The 25,101-nt window shown below is 42.0% G+C and overlaps 1 long non-coding RNA gene across 3 annotated transcripts; it reads right to left on the bottom strand.

Moving 5' to 3' along the window:
• Positions 1 to 773: 773 nt before the first annotated feature.
• On the bottom strand, positions 774 to 10,904 carry LOC107796675 (uncharacterized). Of its 3 annotated transcripts, XR_012695478.1 has the most exons (4): positions 10,357 to 10,900; positions 6,512 to 7,428; positions 6,308 to 6,436; positions 774 to 6,218 (listed from the first exon to the last, which is right to left on the bottom strand). It is a non-coding gene; the product is annotated as an uncharacterized LOC107796675 (long non-coding RNA). The 3 variants fall into 3 exon arrangements; XR_012695476.1 differs by having other exon boundaries at positions 774 to 6,436; positions 10,357 to 10,899; XR_012695477.1 differs by lacking the exon at positions 6,512 to 7,428 and having other exon boundaries at positions 774 to 6,436; positions 10,357 to 10,904.
• Positions 10,905 to 25,101: the final 14,197 nt, after the last annotated feature.

The raw sequence follows: 25,101 nt of genomic DNA, 5'->3' as shown, positions 1-25,101 counted from the left end.
AACAATAAATGAAGCCAAGTAAAAATCATTAACAAGCTCGAATTCTTGAACCCTGAACCAGAGATTCTGGGTTCGGTCCCCAGCAGAGTCGCCAGAGCTGTCACACCTCCTTTTTACCTAGACCCTTTAGTGGGTATAAATATAAGGGAGTTTTTCCAATTAAAGGACAATCGAAACGGGATCGTTTATTTATTAAAAATCAGAGTTGCCACTTGGGATAATTTAGGGTGTCCCAAGTCACCGGTTTAAAATCCCGAATCGAGGAAGTTGACTCTTATTTATGGTTCACAAACACAAAAATTCGGGTAAGGAATTATGTTAACCCGGGAGAAGGAGTTAGGCATTCCCGAGTTCCGTGGTTCCAGCACGGTCGCTTTGATCATACTTGGTTTATTAAAATTGTTTAATTACTAAGTTTCGATCCTATATACTTTTATCTATTAACCGCTTTTAAATCACTTGGTTATTCGTAGTTAAAGAATTGAGTTACGCGTATGTATACACTTTTTCTTTGGCGCGTCAAAAATCATGTCACGCGAACGTGTCCATAATTAATAACGCTTTGTTTATTTATTTAAGAAAATTTGGTTGAAGTTGCGCGAACGCATCCCTCAAGTCACTTTTAGAATTTGCAATCATGTCACGCGGACGTGTCCACAACCGCAGTGGTATATTAAACATGCCTAAAGCAAACTACAAATGTACAATTATTTTCCTAAAGCTAATGTGAGATTGTTGTGAGGCCAAAAGGACTTTTAGGAGCACACGACATATGGGTGTTAAAATTTCTATTTTTCTACTTCATTTTGTTTTAGCCTTCATTTAGGTTACATGTTATACACATTTAGGCTACATGCTATACACGTCAGAATGGAACACACGGCTAAATCTAAACTAATAATGGAATGTGCACTGACCAAAAGTGAGACAAACGAAGCCTCCTTTTTTTAAAGAAAATGATCAAGAAAACTCCCTTAGGCCATGATATTCCAAACAGAGTAGAACAAGTAAACTCCCTTAAGTCACGAAAATAAAGTAGACAACTGATTTCCTCTTTAAACCCACGTACCCTTAGATTTAAAATTGAACAAAAATTCATATCCTCAGTCCATGAAACGTAAGCTGTTGCAATAAGTTTTAATGGCTCTTTCATGTTTCAGTCATATAAAAACAGATTAAAGTAAGAAAGAGAGATAGAATAGACCTGAGAGTTTAGCTTTCGATTAATAGGGCTTTGGCAATTACAACAAGTGAAACGAGCCAAATGAATAGATCCACAACAGAAGATTTCAACTGAAATTTCCAAGCAACAACTGCTAACCTCGACGGAACTTGACCAGACCCCGAAACCAGCATCACCTCGACGTACGAACGGAACGCCCAAGTTTATAGCAATGTCGAGTTTCAGAAGCTCGAGCTCGACAAAAAAAATGGATAGCGATAACCATAGACTGGACCAACGTGCGGCAACTACCACACGACTCGAACTCACAAATGACTCTAAATTTCAGCTGTCTTACGCTCGTTACCTCACTCCGTTCATGTGCGTGACTGTGTGTGTGCGAAGGCGAAGCTCGCCAGATATGGCGTCACTGGCAGAAGGTCCGGCAGGTCAAGGTCGACGAGATGGGTGGTGGGGAGCTGGTTGTTGGGTCGTTTCGCTACGGTGGGCTCGTTGGAAGCTGCTGGTGTGAGGTCGCTTGGTTCTACTTGTTGCGTTCGGAACTCGTTACTCCGACAAGCTGGTGGAGTTCATTTTTCCCGGTGAGTTTCAGGCCATGGCTGCTGGTCTACCAGACTCCGACGGAGGTGGGGGATGTGTCGTTTGGACTGAACAACATCGGCAGCGTGGTTGAGGAAGGGAGGTGGTCGTTGGTGCATGTGTGCATTTTCACTAGTTGTTTTCGGCGAGGGGGTGTTTGTTGGTTTTGCTGTTGAAGAAAAGGCAGTAGGGAGAAGGGTGTTTGAATAAGACAATGCGAGGGGTGGGGGGTCGTTCTCTGGTGTCGAGTTCTAAAGAAGACGATGCGCAGCTTCTGCGTATTTTTGCTTTCAGCCCTTTTTTGTTCTTCTTCTTTCTTTTTCCTTTTTATTCTTTTTATATTGTAGGTTTTTGGTAGGGTTTTTAGGTTAAGGGGTATGGGCCTAGGAATTTTGGGCTTGTTAATTGTGAGCTAGGTCCAAAATTAAGCCTAAAAATGGGTTGCTCGAACCCAAGATCTATTCCTTCGCTGCGAACGAGATTAAAAATACGGCCCCATTTATTAATTATTACTACTATTCAAATAATTATTAAAATAAAACTAACCATTAAAACAAATCTATTTTTGGTATTTTCAAATATCATATTAATACAAAAATACGATACTATTTTTGTGTATTTTTTTAGATAAAAAATGACTACAAAACATTAATGAACCTATTTTTGTTAATTTTTGTTTTCTTGTAATAAAATAGAGTAAAAGAGTCAAAATTACTTAAAATATCTATATTATGCCATTAAATATTTACGCGCTAAAATATAAAAAATCTTGGGGAAGGTCAAAAATCACATGTCTATAGTACTCCTCTAATTTGGCTTGCTCAATCACCACCAAGAGATCAAATCCCCTAGCATGAATCTCCTCAAGGATTTCCCTCCGGGATCTACACCTCACGTACTCCTTGCTATTGTTGGCACGATCGAGGGTCTTCTGCAACTCAGCTTTAGCGGTGGCAGTGCTTCTCGAATAAGCCGCCATTTTCTGTCCCTCCCTGGTATTGTTCATCACAACCTGGGCCCAGACATTCACCACCTCGGTTTTTGCCCTTGAAAGCTCGGATGAGAGTCTCACGATCATCTTCGCCCATGCAGAATCATTCGCACGGGCAACCTAAATTTGTGCCTCGAGAGCGGAAGCCCTAGCCTGAGCCCTCGTTTTGGCCTCAGAACGAGCATTCACATGCGCTTGTAGCTCGTTGAATTCACATTTGGCTTTGCCAACCTTGCCCCAGAGTTGATCCAGCTCATCCGCCTTATCCATCAACTGAAACAGCAACATGTCAAGATGGCGAGACAAAAAGGGAATATAGGACAGTGCGAAATGCAGGATACCTGTTTCTCCAAGAGGGCCTCCTGGGCCCGACTATGGTCCACCTCATGCCGTAAAGAGACGAGCTCGATTTCCTTTGCCACACAAAGAAGCTTGAGGGATTTCTCCCTATCTCGAGCTTCCTGCGACAGGGCCTCGTAATGAAGCAGTTTGGCTTTGAGCCTATCAAAATCCTGAGAAAGAAAGCCAGGTAAACAAAAAAAAAAGAGGAGCACAGGGACAGAACATCCTTACAGTGGCCGAAACTCACCATAAGGCCAAAGCGCTGAGCCTCACCAAAGGCCAAAGCAACGTCCGATGATGCACCAACCCCGGAAGATTGTTGGTCAGCCAAATCGCTTCCCCTTAACCATTGCGAAGAAGGCGCCTCACCACAGGCCTTCTTGCACCCTGGGGCATATTTCCTTTTTGCCGGTGTTCCATGACCCCGGGTTCGGCAATATCCCCTCCTCCCTTAGGGGAATCGACCTTGCTTCGAAAATATACTTTAAATTTGGAAAGGCTTATTTGAGGTAAAACTAGTCGATCAGCGGTGCAATCGACGGTTCCGTGCCTTTCGCTCTCTAGTTTTCTTTTTGCATAGGCCGAGCAAGCTGCTAGATTACGAAACCATTCGGTTAAATCAGGGATCTCGCCGGGCAACCAATGAGTTGCTATAAACAAAGTACAGAAAGATACCGTTACAGGGCCAACCCCATGCTGAGTTAAAAGACAGTTCAAACGAAGCACTTATGTGTGAGGTTCCATCTCTCAGGGAACGGCAGCGGGGATAACATCGGTCGTCTAGATTCGAATGAACCGATTCATCCATCCATGGTCCTCATCCTCCTCGCTGCCGATCATAGGAGCACGTGTGGATCTACGTTGAAGAGCAATCAGGCCCCGATAGCACAATGTCCGATACAACCTCACGAGGTGGTTGAGGGTGAATTCTATCTCGGTCTTGTCAGCAAAATATCTCATCAACTACACTATTCTCTAAAGAAAGGGATGAACCTGCACCGACGTTACTTGATATCTCCTACAAAAATCAAGCACGACCCGGTCTGGGGAACCCGGCACAAGAATTTGAATATACACACTCAAGAACCCCTCAACGTATGTCATGATACTCTCCTCGGGGGAAGGTGCTTGCAAAATCACACCTTCCCCCTATACGCATTCTTCCTGATCATCTCGAGGTTTTCCTCCCTCACCGCTGAAATAATCCTCGACACATGCTCTCGATGGCCTGGAACATTGGGAGGTCTCCCCGGTGTGACAACCTTCTTCAAGGTAGGGCGCCTCAAGTCTCGCTCTCCTGATATCGAGGGCGAGCCGTTGGTACCAACCAAGGGCGGAGCACAGTAGGTACTCCTCTCCGTCCAAGGATTAGCCGTCGAAGCAGCGGCCATGATTACAGCAGAATAAGGGGGAGAAGATGAGGATCCAGGCAAATACTTTCTGAAGCAAGGGAACGGAAGGACTCACACAAAGCGCCAGGCCTGCAGAGGAGATAGGCTTATCAAAAATTGCAAAATCGCCGCTTGAAGAGCGAATGATAAAATATATAAAGGCTAAGCGACAACTGCTCGTTGGGGAGTGCACTGGAAGAATCATTCCAGGCTCCCGCATAATTCATAAAACCGAAGGACCTCAGAAGATCCCCGATGTCATAAATATCGGTTCGAGAGGAACTATCGATTCTACCTCGGGACATGGCTAGTCTCGGGGCCCTCGGTCTGTCCAACGAAAAGGCCCCGAAGGGCTGGTGCTGGAACACAAAAACAAAGAAGCAAGTAGAAGCCTCTTCCTTCCATCGCACGAGCCTCCTCCAGATCGGCAGACAGCTCGAAGCCTCTGGCTTCGAGTTCTTCTAGGGTCTCCCTCTTCGCCACCGCTTTGGCATACTCGACAGCTCGAATTAGTCTATGCTCAGCTGCCATGGACATGTCGCGAATCATTGTATGTGCCTTGGTCGCATTCTCCTTATAAGTGGCAGTATCTCATTCAGCCTCAGACTTAGCCGCGGCCAAAGTAACAATCTCCTTGCGAGCATCCGTGAGAAGATCCCGGGATGTCACCAATTCCCCGACCACGGTCTCGTTTTGCTCGTTTAGCCTGGAGACCTCCGCTTTTAACTGACCAATCCGCAAGTTACTCTGCTCGATCTACGAAGAAGGGCAAGTCGACAAATACATGAATCCAGAACATGTGTGGATACGGGGTAAAAGGGCGGGCATGAACGAGGCAGAGTACCTGAGCAGCAAGAGCGGCCTTCTCCTGGAGCACCACCTCCAAAGTGGTCCGAAGTTCTCCCAACTCTTTGTCTCCTTGGGCACAACGAGCCTTCGAGTCCTACAGCTTCGAAGCAATGTTATTACGCTCCTTCTCGTGGCAAAAACGTTCCCCTTGGAGCCGAAGAATGGCATGGTCATACATCTCCTTACACTGCGGCACAATGAGAAATTTTAGAAAGACGGCGAATAACGCCCGAGAATGAAAAGAAATACGCAAGGGAAAACTATCACCTATTGCATTGACTTCTACGCCGCTTTGACGACACAACAAATATCGAGATCAGCCCTGTCGATTACGCCATAAAAAATGTTGGCAATAAAATCTCCCCCTTTGGGAGGAGTCTCGGCTGTTACACCGACCATCTTTTCGGCATCCCTCAACTCCCCTGAAGAAACTGGAAAGCTCAAAATGAGGTCGTTCGGTTCGCCGATTTCTCTAAATAGCAACACACACTCCTAGAAGGCTCCGAACCCTGGTCCCTATGGATCAACACCAACGGTCCTCCTAGCAGAAGCTAATCCAAATCCGGCCATACAATTCGAAGCTACATCAGCGTCCTCTTCAAGGACGCTCTGCTCAACAGCCGGGCTGGAGCCAGCCGTCCCGTATTCAGCAGCCTCCAATCGTGGTGCCTACAAATATCTCGCACTGGACCTTGTTCTCCTCCTCAATGGACTTCCATCATCATCCCCCCCTCGATGTCAGGATTCGACCCGGAGGTAAGAGCAACAGTCTTATTAGGTTAGGCAATGGCTGCCCTGCTCTTCCTTTTCTTGTTCATATCAGGCTCCAAGGCCTCAGCTTCACCGTCAGGGGGCGTCCTCGTCTGCATATTCTCGCCAAGGTCTACACCAGCACAATAACCGCATTGCATTTTCGCTAAGGGCTCGAAAGGAAACACAAAATGCGAAGCATAGGAAGTAAAGGAACCTCACCGTGACTCTTGGCAACCCAATGCTCCTTATCCATGACGGTCCAAGACCAAACGCGGTACATGAACTTCTCGTCCAGATGCCTGATCCATCCTGACATGTCTGGAACCACCTTCGGATGCCAAGCAGTGGCTGCAGAAAGCACAAAGAGGTTATTACGATGAGTGAAAGAGTAATTGAGAAATGGTTAAAGGGAAATTCTCTTACGTCGAGCATTCCACTGCTCCGGAAAGGGCATCCTCCGGGCCGGGATGATATCCGAGGTCCTCACTCGGATAAACTAGCTCATCCATCCTCGGTCCTTCCCCTCATCAATGTTTGTGAAAAATGACTTTTTGGACCGGTGGCAGAGCATGATTAAGCCTCGATATAGCCGATGGCGGTACAGTTTGATCAAATGGTTAAGGGTGAAAACTTCACTTTTAATTCCTTCGGTAAAATGCCTAAGCATTAACACTATCCTCCAAAAGGATGAGTAGATCTGACCAAAGGTCACCTAATATCAGGCGCAGAAGTCAAGAATAACCGGGTCAATTTCCAAGGGAGGAGATTCAATGAATTTATCAGGGCCGAGGGTGAATGTGTAAGTGTATATGTAAAGGAAGCCAGTCTTGAAGTTGGTAATGTTATCATTGGGGCCGGGAATCTCTACCTCCACTGCCTTGCTCATCGGCAGTCCTCCTTCACTTTGCTAACATCGGTCACGACGCTAACATATCGAGACACGTTCTCACAGCGACCCAGCATAGACGAGGGAGTCTCGATGTCGAAATCCTTCGACGTGTCAATATCAGGTGGATTCCATTGCTTTAAAGTGGGAACCAATATGTTTTCTCCCTCAGGTAATCGGAACCTCAGCATTTCCGATGTACCCGGCGATTTCCTCCAGAGTTGGGGTGAGCTCAAAATCTGGGAAGTGGAAGACATTGTGCGCTAGGTCCCAGCAAGTGACCAACGCTCTTATAATATCACCCCGAGGCTTGATTTCCAGCAGACCCGTAAGACCTTTCAGATATTTCTTGACTTCGTCTTGTCCTTCTTTGCCTAAATCGTCCCACCATAGCCGCAACTCGAAAGAGATTTTAGTCATTATTGAGAAAGGTTCATTTTGCATCGTGCTCATCCTGCACATTTATTAAGGTGATTTAAGCAAAAACAAAACTTTTTTTTGACTCAAAACAAAATTAACTATTTCCTTTTCAAAATTTAAAATGAAAGACTCGGTTTTCAAACACGGTCTTTCAGCACTCCCAATAACGAAGATTTTAAGGTTGTGAGAATTAACCGGTCAAAAATCAAATTTGACCAAAGGTGGCATTTATGCAACGTCAGCCTTCCGGCGTCCATCTCGGGAACGTTCGATTGTTTTTGACAAAACGACATCACCCGATTTATTCATGCAAAAATTTAAACTAAAATATTTTTGGCTATTTTTGCAAAGGGGAGGTTGGACCCGATGAACGTTGCCTACGTATCTCACTCCCTGTGAGAATCAAACCCGCGTAGTTCCGGCAAAGAAACTAACTATAATTTTGAAAACAAGGCTCTTTCTTTTCATTTTCCATGGCAAGACAAACTTTTTCCAAACTAAAACAAAGACTCTTTTTCTTTTCTTTTTCAACAAACAACTTTCCAAAAGTAAAAGTCTCTTCTTCTATTTTCCCTTTGCATTTTAGTAAAACAAACTAATAAAAACTAAAACATTTTCCTTTTTCCATTTTCTCAAAATTTCGGCAGAGTTTCGGCAGTATTGGGTCATTGGTTTTTCTAAAATAATCGATTAACTCCCTAACTGCTATTTCTCTCCTTTTCTCTTTTCCTTTTTTTTTTTCAATTTTCCAACATTCCCGAGATTCAAAAGCCGGTCAACATGCCGGTTCGGAACAAATGTATGTACAGAACAAGTAGGATGCATCAGGATGGTCTTTTTATTTCTGGTTGCTAGCCCTAGACGGACCCAACCCCTATGTTGAGTCCCCTAAGTCAAATGCAGCATGATGCAATTAAGCGCTCCTACTAGGGATCTGGCATGAAGTCAAGTTATTCTGGGTTCAAAACCTGGGTATGTGTTCTAAAAAGTGCACTCAAGCGGACAACTCGAGTCGAGAAGGGGGCAGCGTACCGGGGACCCGCGAGATCGTCCGGCTTTGCAACTTATCCGAGCCACTTTTTTATTTCAGGGTATGACACTAACAGAATAGGGAGTTTCAACCAGTAAGCACATCCCCGGAGGTGAAGAGAGAAGGGTGTCGGCACAGTTTATATACAGTTCAAATGATATCAAACCGGTAACATTTAGCATATTCAGCACAAAACATGTAGGAAAATCAGATATAACCAAATACAACAATTTATCTAAGCTCGAATTCTGAACCCTGAACAAGAGATTCTGGGTTCGTTCCCTAGCAGAGTCGCCAAAGCTGTCACACCTCCTTTTTTACTACACCCCGCAAGGGCGTAAAGGAGTTTTTCCAATTAAAGGACAATCGGAACGGGATTTATTATTAAGACTTCAGAGTCGCCACTTGGGAGATTAATGGTGTCCCAAGTCACCGGTTGAATCCCGAACGGAGGAAGAATGTAACTCTGCTACAGTCTGCGAACCAGAAATCCGAGTAAGGAATTCTGTTAACCCGGGAGAAGGTGTTAGGCATTCCCAGGTTCCGTGTTTCTAGCACAGTCGCTTAACTGTTGCATTTGATTTTATCTGATTTTAATACATGCTAGCTTATGTGCCTTTTACTCGTAAACCGCTTTTTATCATCATTTATTTTAAAGGAATCGCGACGTTGTGAAAACGCGCTTCGAACCACGTCGCAATCAATGCACCCATGGTAGTCAGCACATTTCGACTTCGTCGAGACTTGGATTTGGGTCGCATCAATGCACACCCGAGTTTAAGGAAGTAAAGTTTAATTAAATCACGTCTAAAAAGTCTAACGCAATATTATTTTAGGGAAGTCCATGAAATTCAGTAAACGGCCCTCCCGAATTCTAAGTATTTTAATAACCACTTATTGAAGGCCCCACATTTGTAATTTTATTCGGCGAGATTCGTCTCATCATTTATTTAAAAGATACTTAAACTAAACAAACTCGGAGGGCTATGGGCTATTTGTTGTCTACTATGGCTCGCCTCCAATTCATTTTAACTAAAGTCTCAAGGGCTGCCAAGAAGTTAACCAATCCTTCAATTAATGCTTATCTAAAACTGAAGTCTTGAATAGGAAACATGAAATCAAAAGGACGACATTTATTGCATGCCTTTTAGAGTCCAAATAGCCTAATGAATTTAATGGGAATACTGTGACCAAATCCTATGTGACAGGCCTATCTTAAACACGACACACTAGGCCGAACACAGGAGAAGCAGGGATCGAGCCCAGCCGGTGACAAAGTGTTCAAACATTTTTTACGGATCCCCAGTCTGAATCGTAGAAATACTGCGGGGTTTTAAGTAAAGCTAGTTGAGTCAGCTAGGCTCATGGGAGCATTATTCCTACTGGAGACTCAAGCTTATAAGAATTAACCATTTGGATGGTCTTTTCCAATGTTTACTTAATCATTCACAACTGATTAATATTTAAGATAAAAATGATAATGGAACATGAAATCAACTTTCAGATTTAAATAACTACAAAGGCTTAATCACTATGCACCTTTTAATACCCATCATGAAAAGCCCATGTCGACTTGTATTGTATATTCATCCTAACATACGTGACTTCAGTAATAGAGTAACAAACTAATTGCTATGCTAAGCTTAACAGTATCCCAAGGTGATAACATCAATCGTGATGGGGTTCAACCTATGCTAAAACCCAAGCACAATACGTTAATATCCAAATACAGTATAATGTCCAGCAGTTCACAATTTAATTATAGCATGAAAATTCAATTAATCGACAGTAAATCAACCTAGCTACATATTGAGTTGGGCGTCTAATACATAAGAATCATAAAATAATACGATCAAAACACAATTAACTTAAGACTGCCTTTTATTTCTTCTTCAAATCAAAGCTTACATCACGATAGTTCAGAATTTGTACCTGGAAATGGAATTGTCAACATAAGAAGAGAAAAAGTCAGCTTCAGCAATAATTCAAACAGCAACAGTAGCAATCAATTCCCAGCGATGTAGGATAACGAAAATATCCCAGGAATGAACTTCAGAATTCCAAAGTGTTTTAAACCAAATAGAATTGAGAGATCTACTCAAAACAGTTGCAAACCAAACCAAATAAACTTGAAAATAGCCCAGAATACACTTAACACTTTCCGCAAAACAAAGCTCAATCAAAATCCGGCTCAATTAGACCTAAACTCATTCAAAATCAACTCATATATCAATGACGCCTCAGCCATCAACCTGGGAACTAAGAGATGAAGATCAAATACTCAAACTTGAAATTAAACTAAAGATTTCAATGGATCAGTAGCTATTTTTGGATTTTTTCTCAAATTTTCTATTGTTTTTGGGTTTTTTGGAGTTTGAATTTTGAATGCTAGATCTGAAATTTGAAGATGGAGTTTTGGGGAGAATTTTTGGGCTCTCCAACTTGAGAAGCAAGACAATCCCCACTGCCTTTTTTATAGGCAGAGGGTTTTTAATATTTTCGATTCTCAATTGCCTATTAGTCCCTCTTTATTTACTCATTTAGTCCTTTATTTTCTGACTTGCGCCCCAAGTTAATACATTAAAATTGTTGACCTTTGCACTAAGGCCCTACTTTGGAAGGTCCTAGAAGATCCTAGTTGTAACTACAACATTCTTATGCATTTTAAAGTACCAAACTACCCCTGAATTCATCCTAGGGTTACCTACTTCAGGTAACTGAACCCACCCCTTAACATTAGTTAAACAAAAACCTAACTACAATTAAACTAGCCTGATTCAGTAATATCCAAACAACAAAATAATCAATCGCTGATAATCATAAACTGAAACCAATGGGATGAAACAATCGAAGAAAGAAAAGAAGAGAATGACTACGATTATTAATCCTAAACAAATAACCACATAATCAATTAACATTGGAAACTATGTAAACGAAATCATTTTAGACACAAATTGAACTAGAAATAAAAACTATGAAGAAACAAAATTAAACAAAGCAGGGAGACGAAGAACAGAACTTACTAATTTCAGACTTCACATGACTAACTCGTCGAAATTGATTTTCAATTAACGTTATTTGTCTATTTCGTCAAAAATAGGCAGGTAATGTTAAACAGAAATCAATCGACCTGAAAACTCCCAAAACAAGCTGACCCCAACCCTAGATTTGAAATTCGAACATAACCAGTGAGATTTGAAGGGTTTTGGTTAGGGATTAGGGACCAGGGAGATCCGGGGACTGTGGGGTGCGAATTTGGGCCGGTTTGGACAAGGTTGTGTCTTGGCCGGAAATTTCGAATTAAGATTCGAAGAGAATGGTTAACATTTGAGAAAAACGGACAGTGGATTTGGGTAGAGGAGTGAAAAAGGAATCCAGGGTGTTATTTTGGGGTCATTTGGGGGTGGTGGCGCCATCGTCGGAAAATCTTCCCTCGAAGATTTGAGGAGATGGGGAAAGATTCGAGGGAAAAGAAGTATGGATTCGGAGAGAGGAAGGAATGGGGAATCTGGGGTGTTGTTTTGAGGCGGTTTGGAGGCTGTGGCGTTCGCCGGCGGAGCTGCAGATGAGTACGAGGAAGAAGTAGATGTCTCTAGGGTTAGAATTGGATTCAGGCCGTTTTATTAATTTGTCCAGAGTGAACACGGTCCGTTGGATTAAACAGGATGAATGGCCGGGATTGATTGACGCCAAAACAGCGTCGTTTGGTCATTTAAAAAAAAGCAGGTCGGGTTTAAGGCACTGGGTTGGGTCGGTTTGGGTATGGATTTTGAAGATTATTTTGCTTGGGCTTACCCATTTGGCCCAAATACAGGTCTCTTAAGACCAACCCTCTTTCATTCTTTTCAAATGTTTCTTTTATTTATTTATTTATTGTATTTCACCTTGTATATTTTTGTATTTTTTATGATTTTATAAAATTGCAACAATTAAAATAAAGTCCCAATACATTTCAAAATTAAACAAATTAATTTCTAAAATTATTTTAGAAACTATTTCGGGACGAGTTCACAATTAAACAATTAGAAATGCAAAAGTGCGCTATTTTTGTTATCTTCTTCACATTTTGTTCTAAAACAAATTAACCCCTAATTAATACTGAACTATGAAATTAAATCCTAAATGCAAATGCATATTTTTGTATTTTTCATATGAATTAAAATGCACAGATAAAATGCAACAATTAATAGAAAATGACACCAAAATGCACAAAAATTATAGAAATAAAGAAAAATCATTTTGTTTGAATTTTTGGGAATAATTCATATGTAGGGCAAAAATCACGTGCTCACATGGGGTATAGAATGTAGTAAGCTCTTCATCTTTTGCTGGCATGCAAATTTGGTTATATCCCAACAAACCATCCGTGTAAGACATTGCCTCTTAACCAGTAGTAGTATCGATCATCAACTCTAGAATAGTAAGCGGGAATTCATCTTTAGGACACACATTGTTGAGATCCTCGAAGACAACGCACACCCAAATCTGTCCATTCTTGTTCCTTGCAGGGGCAATACTTGAGACCCATGTTGGGTATTTAACGTCACGAATAAAGCCAACTTCAATGTGTTTGTTAACTTCACTTTCAATCAAAGGAACCAAGTTCGGCCTAAAGTGCCTTTGAGCTTTCTTAACAGGACGAGTGTCATTCTTGACTGTAAGGTGATGGGCTACTACTTTAGGGTCCAAACATGGCATCTCTTTGTAGCTCCAAGCAAAGACATCCTTATACTCCTTGAGTAACTCAATATAAGTGCTTTCTTCATCAATATCTCTTTTGAACTGTATATAAACTGTGCCGACAAGGTTAAATTCTTTTAAGGTATCAATTGTTGTCTTCACCCCTTCTTCAAGTTTAGGTGGAGCATCTTTCGCATCTTCATTTTCTTGAGGGTTCCCATCGTTGAATGATATGTGATAACATGGAGAAACATCCTCCAATTCTGTATCATCCTCCAATAGTGATGGAACACCATTCTCGCCTTGTGTAGTAACAAGATACGAAGAACCCGCGCTTTCTTCATCTTCGTCACATTTCTTAGTGTAGACCACAATATATCGCTTTACATTTAGTACTTCTTTACATGAAACCACAAGTTTTGTTTGTCGCCTCATTCTAGAAGGAACCAAACTTTTGAAATCTTTAGAGATCTTCTGGATTCTTGGGGATGCAGGTGTTCTTATGGTTTGATAATATCTTTGGAACTTGTTCCCCTTCATTAATAGACCCAATCTTTCAAATACAGAAGTCCTCACAGTTGATTTTCCAATTCGATCAAAGACTGAAGGTCAGTTAGAAGTGGCATTTTCATCTTTTACAGTGATATAAAATGCTCGCCCTTCTTATGAAGATGCGCACTAGTGACGGTTGCTTGTATCCCAAACCTTCACGCGATTGCCTCATAGCAGCTTCCGATGGGAGCTTCCCTAACTTTGATGGCTCATTGGAATTGTATCCCACTTTTGCAAATAGTCTATAAGCATTAAGATCAAAACCTTTATTTGTTCGCTTTGTAGGGAATGCCACCTTTTGCAAACGATTTTAGAACACAAATCCTGCAAGTGGCTTTGAGAACAACTTTACTGCCTCAATTCGTTTTACCGGAAGAGTTAACTCCTTTAGCATGTTAGTTTGGAGATTAGATGATTCACCTTCATCTTTCTTCCCTTTAGGGACATATTGGAGCGTGGGAGTTACTTTCTTGCCATAAGACGCAATATCCCCTCTATAGAATTTATCCGAGTTAGGTTGTACCTCCTTAGTAACAACATTGGATTTACTAGAAGTCACCTGAACTCTTTTAGTTGTGGGCTCGTCATTCTTGATTTTCATGAAATCATCAGCTTTTAGCTGCTTCGCAATGAAGTTCTTCAATTAGAACTTTGCATCGGCGAAGTGTGACTCAGCCTCGGTGAATGGCTCGTCATCAGCAACTATATTCTTCTCGACTTCACCATCGTAGTATGTCAAACATTGATGGTAGGTAGATAAAACCACTTTATTCTCATGTATCCAAGGCCTTCCAATCAAGACGTTGTATGAAGTCTTTGCATCAATCACATGTAGCCATGCACTTGATTGCATATCTTCAGTGGTGATTCCCAACATGATCGTACCTATGGTTCTTTTCCCTCCTTGGTTGAATCCTTGAATCATCACACAACTTTTCTGAGAGATTGTTTATGGAAATACCAAGTTCTTTCACAGTGCGAATTGGCAAAATGTTCACTAAGAATTCTCCATCAACCAAAATTCGATTTACCCTTTCATCGCGCATATAGCCAACTAGGTACAACAGACAGTTCTGAGGAGTGTCACCTAGTAGAAGATCGTCATTTGTGAATGTAATTTTTTTCTCGCAGGCATTAACTTCTTGAGGAATATACTCGATGAGCTCTTTAGAAGATGGTGCCAGTGGTAGGTCATTCTTCTTTTCTTCCTCTTTGCCAGCATGGCAACAAAAAGCCTCACTACCATTATGAAAAATCTTCGTGCAAAACCAACTTGGCCAGAATTCCTCTAAGGTCACTAGATGTCATGGCTTTGGAGGGTGGTGTACTTCTACTTTTGCCTTCTTCAAATGCTTAATTGGATTCTATTTCCTTGGTATTTCTACCATTATTTTCCTTGTTGGTTGGTCTATTGATTTTTTTCGTAGATTCCTTTTGTGGAGCCTACGACGAGTCATCAACGTCCAACCATCATCATCATTAGTCCGATCACTTCGACTTTATTGTTCTCCAGTAATTCTTCATCTTTACTTTATTTGAAGCATCATAATTCATCTGGATTGAATGAGGCAAAGGTGATAGAGACTTGGTTCGTACTTTCCTTCTCATCTTCAAGCACGATCTTCTTTTCACAGGCCAAATCCATAACTTTGTCCTTAAAGACAAAGCACTTCTCAAGAAGATGACTCACAACTCGATGATATTTGTAGTAATTTGGGTCATTTGTTTTCCCATATTTATTTGGTCACTTCATCTCCGATAAGTCTAGGAGTTCTTCACAAATAGTTGGCATATCAGAATCCAGAAATGGGTACTCCTTCTCTTGCATTTTATTTTTGGTACACCCCATTTTTTCGTACATGAGAGTACGTCGTAAGTCAATTGATGTAAGCTCGGAAATGAGATCATTTTTGAAAGTACATAACATAAGTTCACCATGTTATCTTGGAGGTTACAAATCTTTAAGATCATGAATAATAAGTACCAAAAGTTTGGAAAGCTTAGACGCTAAACAAATTAAAGAAAATAAGTTTTGTCGAAAATATACAAGTTTGGAATATTATAACATATACTTTTGAGGTGAGACTGGGGTGATTAACATGATGAGGAGGTTAAGTTATAAGTTATTTTAGTCGTATAATTGATGTGTTTTATGATTTAAAGTCAAGCGAGTTGTGGAACAAAAGTTGAAAAAGGTCATCACAAGTTACATTCATAAATGTGTTGAAACTTAGGTCAAATGTAACTGCGATTTTCTCCCAATATACATAGAGTTATGGGGTGTTCAACCCTTCAAATTGAATCTTTATGAGTCTATTTTCTAACTCATTAAAGCTTTTATCATTACGATATCAGAGTAGAGATATATATGCAGTTTTGCGAGACTGCACAAGGTGCTTGTTGACAAGTAGCTGTGTCACCTACTTGGTTAAATGAGAGCCCAAAAAGAGGCCATTTTGGGCAGTCTATGAGCCCATTTAAGGGCTTATTTCCCGCAATATAGACCTCATTATATATCACAAATAACCAGACCTAAACCCCTACAAACTTCCTCCCAAAAATTACCCACAAACCCTAATTGATTTTCTCTCCCTTTCAAGTTCTAATTGAGAGTAAAACCTAGAGTTTGAAGAACCAAGATAAGGGATGACTTATCCAACAAATAAGGTTAGTTTACTTCTCTTTTTCAACCATTTTTTCTACTGTAAGTTCATTGTAAGTAGTTCTATACTTGTAAGAACTCACTGGGCGATAATCGGAAGCCGTGAGTTTGAGTTATTCACTTGTAGCGGACTGTTTTGTGGACTACTTTGTGTTGCTATTGGGCTGCGTGTTTTACTACTTCTAGACGGCAAATCTGGGGGGCCGATTTCCCCGTCATAGGGCCTCTCGCGGTCATGACCCTCGAAGCTTGAAGCCAAGGTCGAGACTCATCCTCGAGGTTCGACAGATATCGGTCCAAAGGGTATCGCATTCCGACAAATACAGCGAGCTACAACAGGCAAGGGGGGAGTTCCCAAGGCACGTGGCATAACCTGACAAGGCTGGCCTATTCGGGGCCTATTTTCAAGATGTCACGTCTAGCCATCCTATCTCCGTACCTTCACGGTTAACACGTTTTGTATCATAACGGATTCCCTCCTATACAAAGGGGATCCCCATCACATTGTAAGGGGTCAGATGATGTTGCTCCAACTATTTCTCCACAAGATCAATAATCTCACTCTCTCTTTCTCTCTCTCTCTCTCTATTCTCTCTAACCCGCTTGCTCTCACTAGCTCGAGGCCACTTTGGCATTCAATTTTCTCCTGCTTGTTCTTCATTTATTACTTGGTATTGGATATAAAGAGCCATGTTTAATCATATCTTAACTGTTATCCCCTTCCAGACTACCTCTGATAGCTCGAGATCGAGCTCAGGTATCGACGCCGAGGTCCTCCGTCGACAAGTTTGAAAGGCAGTTTGCCCCTTGGTTTGATTACTGCCTCATTTTAGCTTGCATTTCATCGTTAAACTTCACATTCCTAGCATCGTTTGCTCTGACAACTAGCATAAAAATAGATCATGTATTTTTAGAATCCTATTTAAAAATTTAATTGTTGTTACCATTTTCACGGTAAACAATTTGGCGCCCACCGTTGGGCTAAAAATAATAGTGATTATTTTCTTGTTGGTTTCATTACAAAAAAGCAAGTTATCTTTCACACTTTTTCTTGCCCAAGATCTTCACTTTCAGGACAGAGCGCCTGGCTCGGCTAGTGAAATGGAAAACCTGAACCTCAAAAGCGACAGAGAAAAGGGCATGACTGCCCCAAAGGCTGGTACACCACCGGGTCCAACTCGAACGGAGGGGAAGGTTCTCCAACATAATGTCCACATGATCATTGGGGGAACCAACATTCCCCGAGGACCCATGTCCAAACGAACGAGAACGTCCGCTACGGAAGATGGACCGACCTGAAAACACTTACCCGAAGAAACCCTCATATTCAGCAAAGAGGATCTCGAGGCTATGATGGAACCGCACAATAACACTCTAGTAATTTCGTTTCTCTTAAGCAACACCAGAATAAAGCACGTGCTCGTGGATCTAGGCAGCTCGGCCAACATAATCAGGTTAGAAGTAGTAGAACAGCTAGGGCTGCTCAATCAAGTCATGCCCACCCCTCGAATCCTCCACGACATCCACATGATCGGAGAAGAAACGAAAGGAAAGATCACCCTCCCGAACACGTCTGGCAAAATCCAGAACACCGAATTTCAGGTCATCGACAGCGACATGAGATACAACACCTTACTTGGCAGGCTTTGGATACACAACATAAGGGCAGTGCCCTCGACCTTGCACTAGGTGATTAGGTTTCCCACGAGGGATGGCATCACGAACATACATGGAGAACAACAGGCAGCAAGGGAAATGTTCGCGGTCCACCACGAGATGCCAACCCCCACATGCCCGGTCTCGGACGAAGAGGGAAGCATGCAGACCCTTGAAGACAACAGGGAAGACTTCTTCGCCCCATGAACCTTCGTCGCCCCGAGGAATCGGATGCAACCAAGTCAACAGTCGAAGAGCTGGAGTCGCCCGTTTTGATCGAGCACCTCCCGGATCGCAAGGTATACCTAGGAATGGGGATGACCCCGGAACTCAGGACAGGGTTTATTCAATTTCTTAGTAACAATATCGACTGTTTTTCCTGGTCCCACTTAGATATGATAGGTATCCCACTGGAAATAACCTCCCACAGGCTAAGCGTTGACCCACAGGCTAAGCGTTGATCCAAATTCAAACCCGTAAAGCAAAAAAAGAAGACCGCGGTCCGAGGTAAAACATTTCTTCCTCAAAGAGGAGGTAGAGACAATCCTTAAAATCGGATCCATTAGGGAGGTAAATATCCCGAATGGCTAGCTAACATAGTGGTAGTGCCAAAAAAGGGGAACAAGCTAAGGATGTGCGTAAGATTTGAATAAAGCTTGCCCCAAAATTCCTTCCCGTTGTCTAATATCGATCGTTTGATCGATGCTACGGTCGGCCACGAGACCCTCACTTTCCTCGATGCCTACTCGGGGTACAATCACATCCAGATGAACCCCGAGGATAGGAAAAAGACCTCATTCATCACGAAATATGGTACATATTGCTATAACGTAATGCAATTCTGGATAAAAAATGTGGGAGCAACATAGCAGCGCCTAGTTAATAAAATGTTCGAGCATCAAGTAGGTAAATCAATGGAGGTATATATTGATGATATGTTAGTCAAATCCCTGCTCGTAGAGGACCATCTTACCCATTTGCAGGAAACTTTCAACCTCCTCCGAAGCTACAACATGAAGCTCAATCCTGAGAAGTGTGCCTTCGGAGTAGGCTCGGGCAAATTCCTGGGCTTCATGGTTTCAAACAGGGGGATCGAGATCAACCACGAAAAAATAAAGGCCGTCAAAGAGATCACAGTGGTGAACAACGTAAAAGCCGTCCAACGGCTGACAGGGCGGATCACAGCCCTGGGCAGATTCATATCGAGATTATTAGACAAAAGCCACCATTTCTTTGCCCTACTCAAAAGAAAGAACAACTTTGAAAAAATAGAGGAAGCGTACTAATTCTCCTCATGCTATTCCTCTTTGATGATCTACTGGTCGGGGTGATGCCTTAACCCCCAACCAGTAGGATGAATGTTTTTAAAAGAACGTACTCCAATTGCTTCTAATCACTTGCTTATATAATTCTTATCTTACGATGAGAAAAATATACTTATAAGTTTAACCAAAAGTTGATGATCTCTTTTTTGGCAGGTCCAAATTTTCCTTGAATTCAACTTAATCTATATGTTGTGCGATGAAAGTCTCCTGCTGAAATCAAAACTATATTCACATATCACAAATTAAACCTTAATGAAGGTAAGATGACTACAATAAGGAGTACTGTAATCGAAGCAATATTTATTATTTTAATTGAGTAAGACTATTAATTGTCATGAGTCTACTTATCCGAAAATTCGATTTTGTTTCCTTTAATAATTATTAGTTTTTTACTTCAAACACGAGTAATAGAATTTATTGCCACTGTTACCAAAAAGAAGTTCTCGAAGGGGGACTAAGCCTTACCTTTGTATACATTTTAGAGCATGTACTAGTAGGGCTCAAGATTTGTAAACATATCAGTTCCCTAGCTATGAACAAACTTGTTGACCCCAAAATAAAGTGGTAATAAAGCTGGAAGTTCAAGGTGGATCGAACATGAACATGTTTGGTCTCCTCTTCTTAACTCGAAATGAATGCATTTGCCATCTATCTATGTTCAAAAGTCCTCTAATCTGACTAGGCAAAGAGCAAATATTTTGTACATATCTGGTTTTCCTGATTGCAGCTTAGAGAAGCCATTTTGTCTGCTACTTGGTTGGCCTCTCTAAGACAATGATTAGTGTAGATACCTTGTCAATTAATGAGTTTCTTAATATCTTAGACTGCTTTTTTGGTTCTCCACGGGATGGTCCAGTTGCCAGAGATGCAATTTTGTAGTAACATGGAATCAGTTTCACCAATTGAAACTTTTTCTATACACCACTTGATCCCAAACAAGACAGCACATGCCTTAGCCCAATTGCTTGTACCTTGCTCTAGCGAAATAGAGTAGGTCTGTCACGACCCTAAACGGACCCGGACGTGATGGCCTATCGTTAAACTAGGCCACCCGACACAAACTCCAAAACCAACCAACCAAATATAATAAGTCATTTAAAGACATTAGTAAGCTAAAACCCATGGTATAAAGTAGGATAGAACAGTGCGGAAGCCAAAACACAACTCGACATTGGGGTGTCACCAGTCATGAGCATCTACAACTCGTCTAGAAATATGAAAAGACAACATAGTCTGAAACCAGGCTAATAGAAGCGGAATAATGATAGGAAGGAGAAGCACTGGCCTGCGAACACCAAACAACTACCTAGTCAACTCCAAAACCCTGCTAGAAGACAAATCAGCACTCGCTAGCGTGACTCGAGACTCCTGGATCCGCATACAGGGTGTAGGGAATAATGTGAGTATGCCAACTAAGTAAGTAATAAAAGTAAAGGTAGTTGAGCAGTAAGAAAACACGTAAACCAGAGCATAACGCTACAACAAAATAGTATAAATCCAAAACAATGCATTAAAGCAGCAAAACTCGTAAAATATCTTAGTTCAGTAAAAACCTTTTTAAAACTTCTTTTAGTAGTTAAAAAGAGTGATGAAAATAGTGAAAAAAAGATAGAAACATAAATCAACCCCTTGGGAAAAACAAGTACCATAACCGCCCCTCGGGCAAAATACCAACAGAACCAGCCACTCGGGCTACCTCACAATCACTCGTCTCAGCCCCTCGGGCAATATCATGAAACAACAACAGCCCCTTGGGCAACATCATATCACTCGCTCTGGGTACCCGTGCTCACTGGAGGTATGCAGACTCCGGAGGGCCTCCTACAGCCCAAGCACTATAGCAAGCCATCTCGTGGCGTAATTAAATCAGGCCCTCGGCCTCATAATCATGAATCAATACAACACTGCTGTGGCACGTAGCCCGACCTCATAATATCCTTACAACACAGGCCCTCGGCCTCACTTAGTCAGAAATCTCTCAAGCCACTCAAGCAACAGTAAAATGTGACGCTCAGCCCAAATATCATTTACAATGTCAAAACGGAATAAATATGGCTGAGTTATGAAAAACAGTAAAATACAGCATGACTGAGTACAATATGAAGTCAAACAGAGAGGAATAGTAGTAAAACTCCCCTAAGGGTCCAAAATAGCTGGCACAAGGCCCAAATATGACATTCAACCCAAAACATGATAATACTTCACAAAACACAATAATATCAAACAGTTTTCAATCAAATACGCGACTTAACAGTCATACGGGACGGACTAAGTCACATTCCCCAATGGTGCACGACCCCACACTCGTCATCTAGCATGTGCGTCACCTCAAAGTACCTCAACGATGTGAAATCCGGGGTTTCATATCCTCATGATAGCATTTACAATCATTACTTACCTCTATCCCGTCCAAACATTAGCCCGCGATGCCTTTTCCTCTCGACTCAGCCTCCGGATGCTCCAAATCTAACCAAAAATAAATTTATACCATCAAAATATGCTAAGGGAACAAAGCCCATTAGAAAATAACCAATTTACATCATGAATCTCGAAATTGGCCAAACCCGACCCCGGGTCCATGTCTCGAATTCCGATAAAAATCACAAAACTAGAATCCTCACACTCTCACGAGTTCATACATATCAAATACATCAAAATCTGAACACAAAAAAACCCCTCAAATCCTCAAATCAGTGTCTCAAGTTTCAAGCCCTAACTCTCCAATTTTAAGCTTTAGATTCCACAAATTTCATATTTAATTAGGTAGAAATTATAATAGGAACGAGTATTAAGTCCATAAATCTTACCTCCAAATGTTTCCCTTTGTTTCAATCTTCAATTCTTCTCAAAAAGCTCCAAAACTGACTCAAAAATGGTGAACTATGGCCAAAAATCGCGAAAATGGTCTTTTAAAGATTTTGCCCAGAGATTTAAAATTACCTAATCGCGATCGCAGAAAATTCCTCGCGATTGCGAAGCACAAATCAGACTGCCCCCAAATTAATCCTACACAATCGCATATCACTCCAGGCAATCGCGTAGCACTGCCTTGGCTACCTTACGCAACCGCAGTCCAACACACGTGACCGCATAGAACAGACCTCACCTCTCACTCCAGCTTCTTCCTTCTACGCGAATGTGACATTGACCACGCGTTCGCGAACCTTAATCTCCCAAACAAACATGATCGCATTCTAACCTACGTAATTGCACTGAACAACTTCCACCTCTGCCCCACAAAGCCTACGCGATCGCAGACCCTTTTACGCAATCGCATTGAACAAATGTCTGCAACAGACCTGAAGGAAATCTGCAACTTTTCAAACATGAACTTGATCCATTTAACCAGCCGAAACTCACCTGAGGCCCTCGGGACCTCAACCAAACATGATAACATATCCCATAAAATCATTCAAACTTGTTCCAACCCTCGGAACACTCAAAACAACATCAAGCACCAAATCATCATCAGATTCAATCCTCAGATTCCAAAAACTTCCAAATTCTGCTTTCGATCAAAATGTCTATCAAACCTTGTTTGAATGAACTAAAATTTTGCACACACGCCAAAAATGACACAATGGACCTACTCCAACTTCCAAAATTCCATTCCGACCCCTATATCAAAATCTTCCTTATCAACCGGAAAACGCCAAAATTCCAATTTCGCCAATTCAAGCCTAAATCTACTCTGGACCTCCAAAACACATCACGATCATGCTCCTAAGTCCCAAATCACCTCCCGAAGCTATCCAAACTATGGAAATTCACATCCGAGCCCTTTTTCACATAAGTCAACATCTGGTTGACTTTTCAAACCTAAGCTTACTCAAAAGAGACTAAGTGTCGCATTCCTTTCCAAAACCTATCTGAACCCGAACCAACAAACCCGATATCACATAGTGTAGGTAAACAAGACAATAAGAAGTAGAAATGGGGGAAACGGAGTGGTAACTCATGAAACAACCGGTCGGGTCGTTACATCCTCCCCCTCTTAAACAAACGTTTGTCCTCGAACAGGTCAAGAAACATACTTGAAGTCTCAAATAGGCGAGGATTTCTGCTTCGCATCTCCAGCTTGGTCTCCCAGGTAGCCTCTTACACGAGCCGATCTCTCTACTGCACTTTTACTAAAGCTATGTCCATTGACCTTAACTTTCGAACCTGATGCTCCAAAATAGCTACTGGCTCCACATCATAAGTCAAATTACCATCTAACTGAACCGTGCTGAAATCTAAATTATGAGAAGGATCGCCAATATACTTCCGGAGCATAGAAACATGGAATACTGGATGCACACTCGATAAGCTGGGTGGCCAAGCAAGCTCATAAGCCACCTTCCCAATCCTCCGAAGCACCATAAAAGGCCCGAAGAACCGAGGACTCAATTTACCCTTCTTCCCAAATCTCATAACACCCTTCATGGGTGAAACCTTCAATAGAACCTTCTCACCAACCACGTAGGACACATCCCGAACCTTCCTGTCAATATAACTCTTTTGTCTCGACTGCACTGTACAAAGTCGCTCCTAGATCACATTCACCTTGTCTAAAGCATCCGGCACCATGTTTGTACCCAAGAGCCTAACCTCACTTGGCTCAAACCAACCGATTGGAGATCTAAACCGTCTACCAAAAGCCTCATATGGAGTCATCTGAATACTCGACTGATAACTGTTGTTATAAGCAAACTCTGCGAGTGGTAGAAACTGATCCCATGACCCTCCAAAATCGATGACACAAGTGCGTAACATGTCCTCCAACATCTAAATAGTGCGCTCGGAATGCCCGTCCTTCTGAGGGCGAAAAGTTATGCTCAACTCAACTAGAGTACCCAACTCCCTTTGCACGGCTCTCCAAAACTACAAAGTAAACTGAGTACCTCTACTTGAAATGATGGAAATGGTCCATCATGTAAACGAACAATCTCCCGGATATATATCTCTACCAATCGCTCTAAAGAATAGGTAGTACACACAGGAATGAAGTGCGCAAACTTGGTCAGTCGATCCACAATCACCCAAATAGCATCAAACTTCTTCAAAGTCTATGGGAGTCCAACTACAAAGTCCATGGTGATCCGCTCTCACTTCCACTCTGGATTATCCATCTGCTGAAGCAAGCCACCCGGTCTATGATGCTCATATTTCACCTGCTGACAATTGAAACACCGAGCTACAAATCCTACAATGTCCTTCTTCATTCTCCTCTGGCAATAATGTTGTCTCAGATCCTGATACACCTTCGCAGAACCCGGATGAATAGAATACCGCGAGCTATGAGCCTCCTTCTTGAATCAACTCCCGAAGTCCATCTACACTGGGCACACATATCTGCCCCTGCATCCTCAACATCCCATCATCACCAATAGTCACATCTCTGGCATCGTCGTGCTGAACTCTGTCCTTAAGGACAAACAAATAAGGATCATCATACTGGCACTCTCTGATGCGATCAAATAAGGAAGACCGAGAAATCACACAAGCCAATACCCGATTGGGCTCTGAAATATCTAGCCTCACGAACAGATTGGCTAAGGCCTGAACATCAACTGCAAGAGGTCTCTCCCCAAAAAGAATATACGCCAAACTCCCCATACTCACCACCTTCCTACTCAAGGCATCGACTACCACATTGGCCTTCCCCATATGGTACAAAATAGTGATGTCATAGTCCTTTTGCAGCTCCAACCATCTCTACTGCCTCAGATTGAGATCCTTCTACTTGAACAAGCGCTGGAGGCTACGATGATCGGTAAACACTTCACAAGATACATCATACAAATAATGCCTCCAGATCTT

The sequence above is a fragment of the Nicotiana tabacum genome, chromosome 10 (assembly GCF_000715075.1).
Source record: "Nicotiana tabacum cultivar K326 chromosome 10, ASM71507v2, whole genome shotgun sequence".
In the NCBI taxonomy this organism is placed as follows: domain Eukaryota; kingdom Viridiplantae; phylum Streptophyta; class Magnoliopsida; order Solanales; family Solanaceae; genus Nicotiana; species Nicotiana tabacum.
The sequence above is the reverse complement of the archived record's forward strand: the minus strand, read 5'-3'. Positions and strand labels throughout refer to the sequence as shown.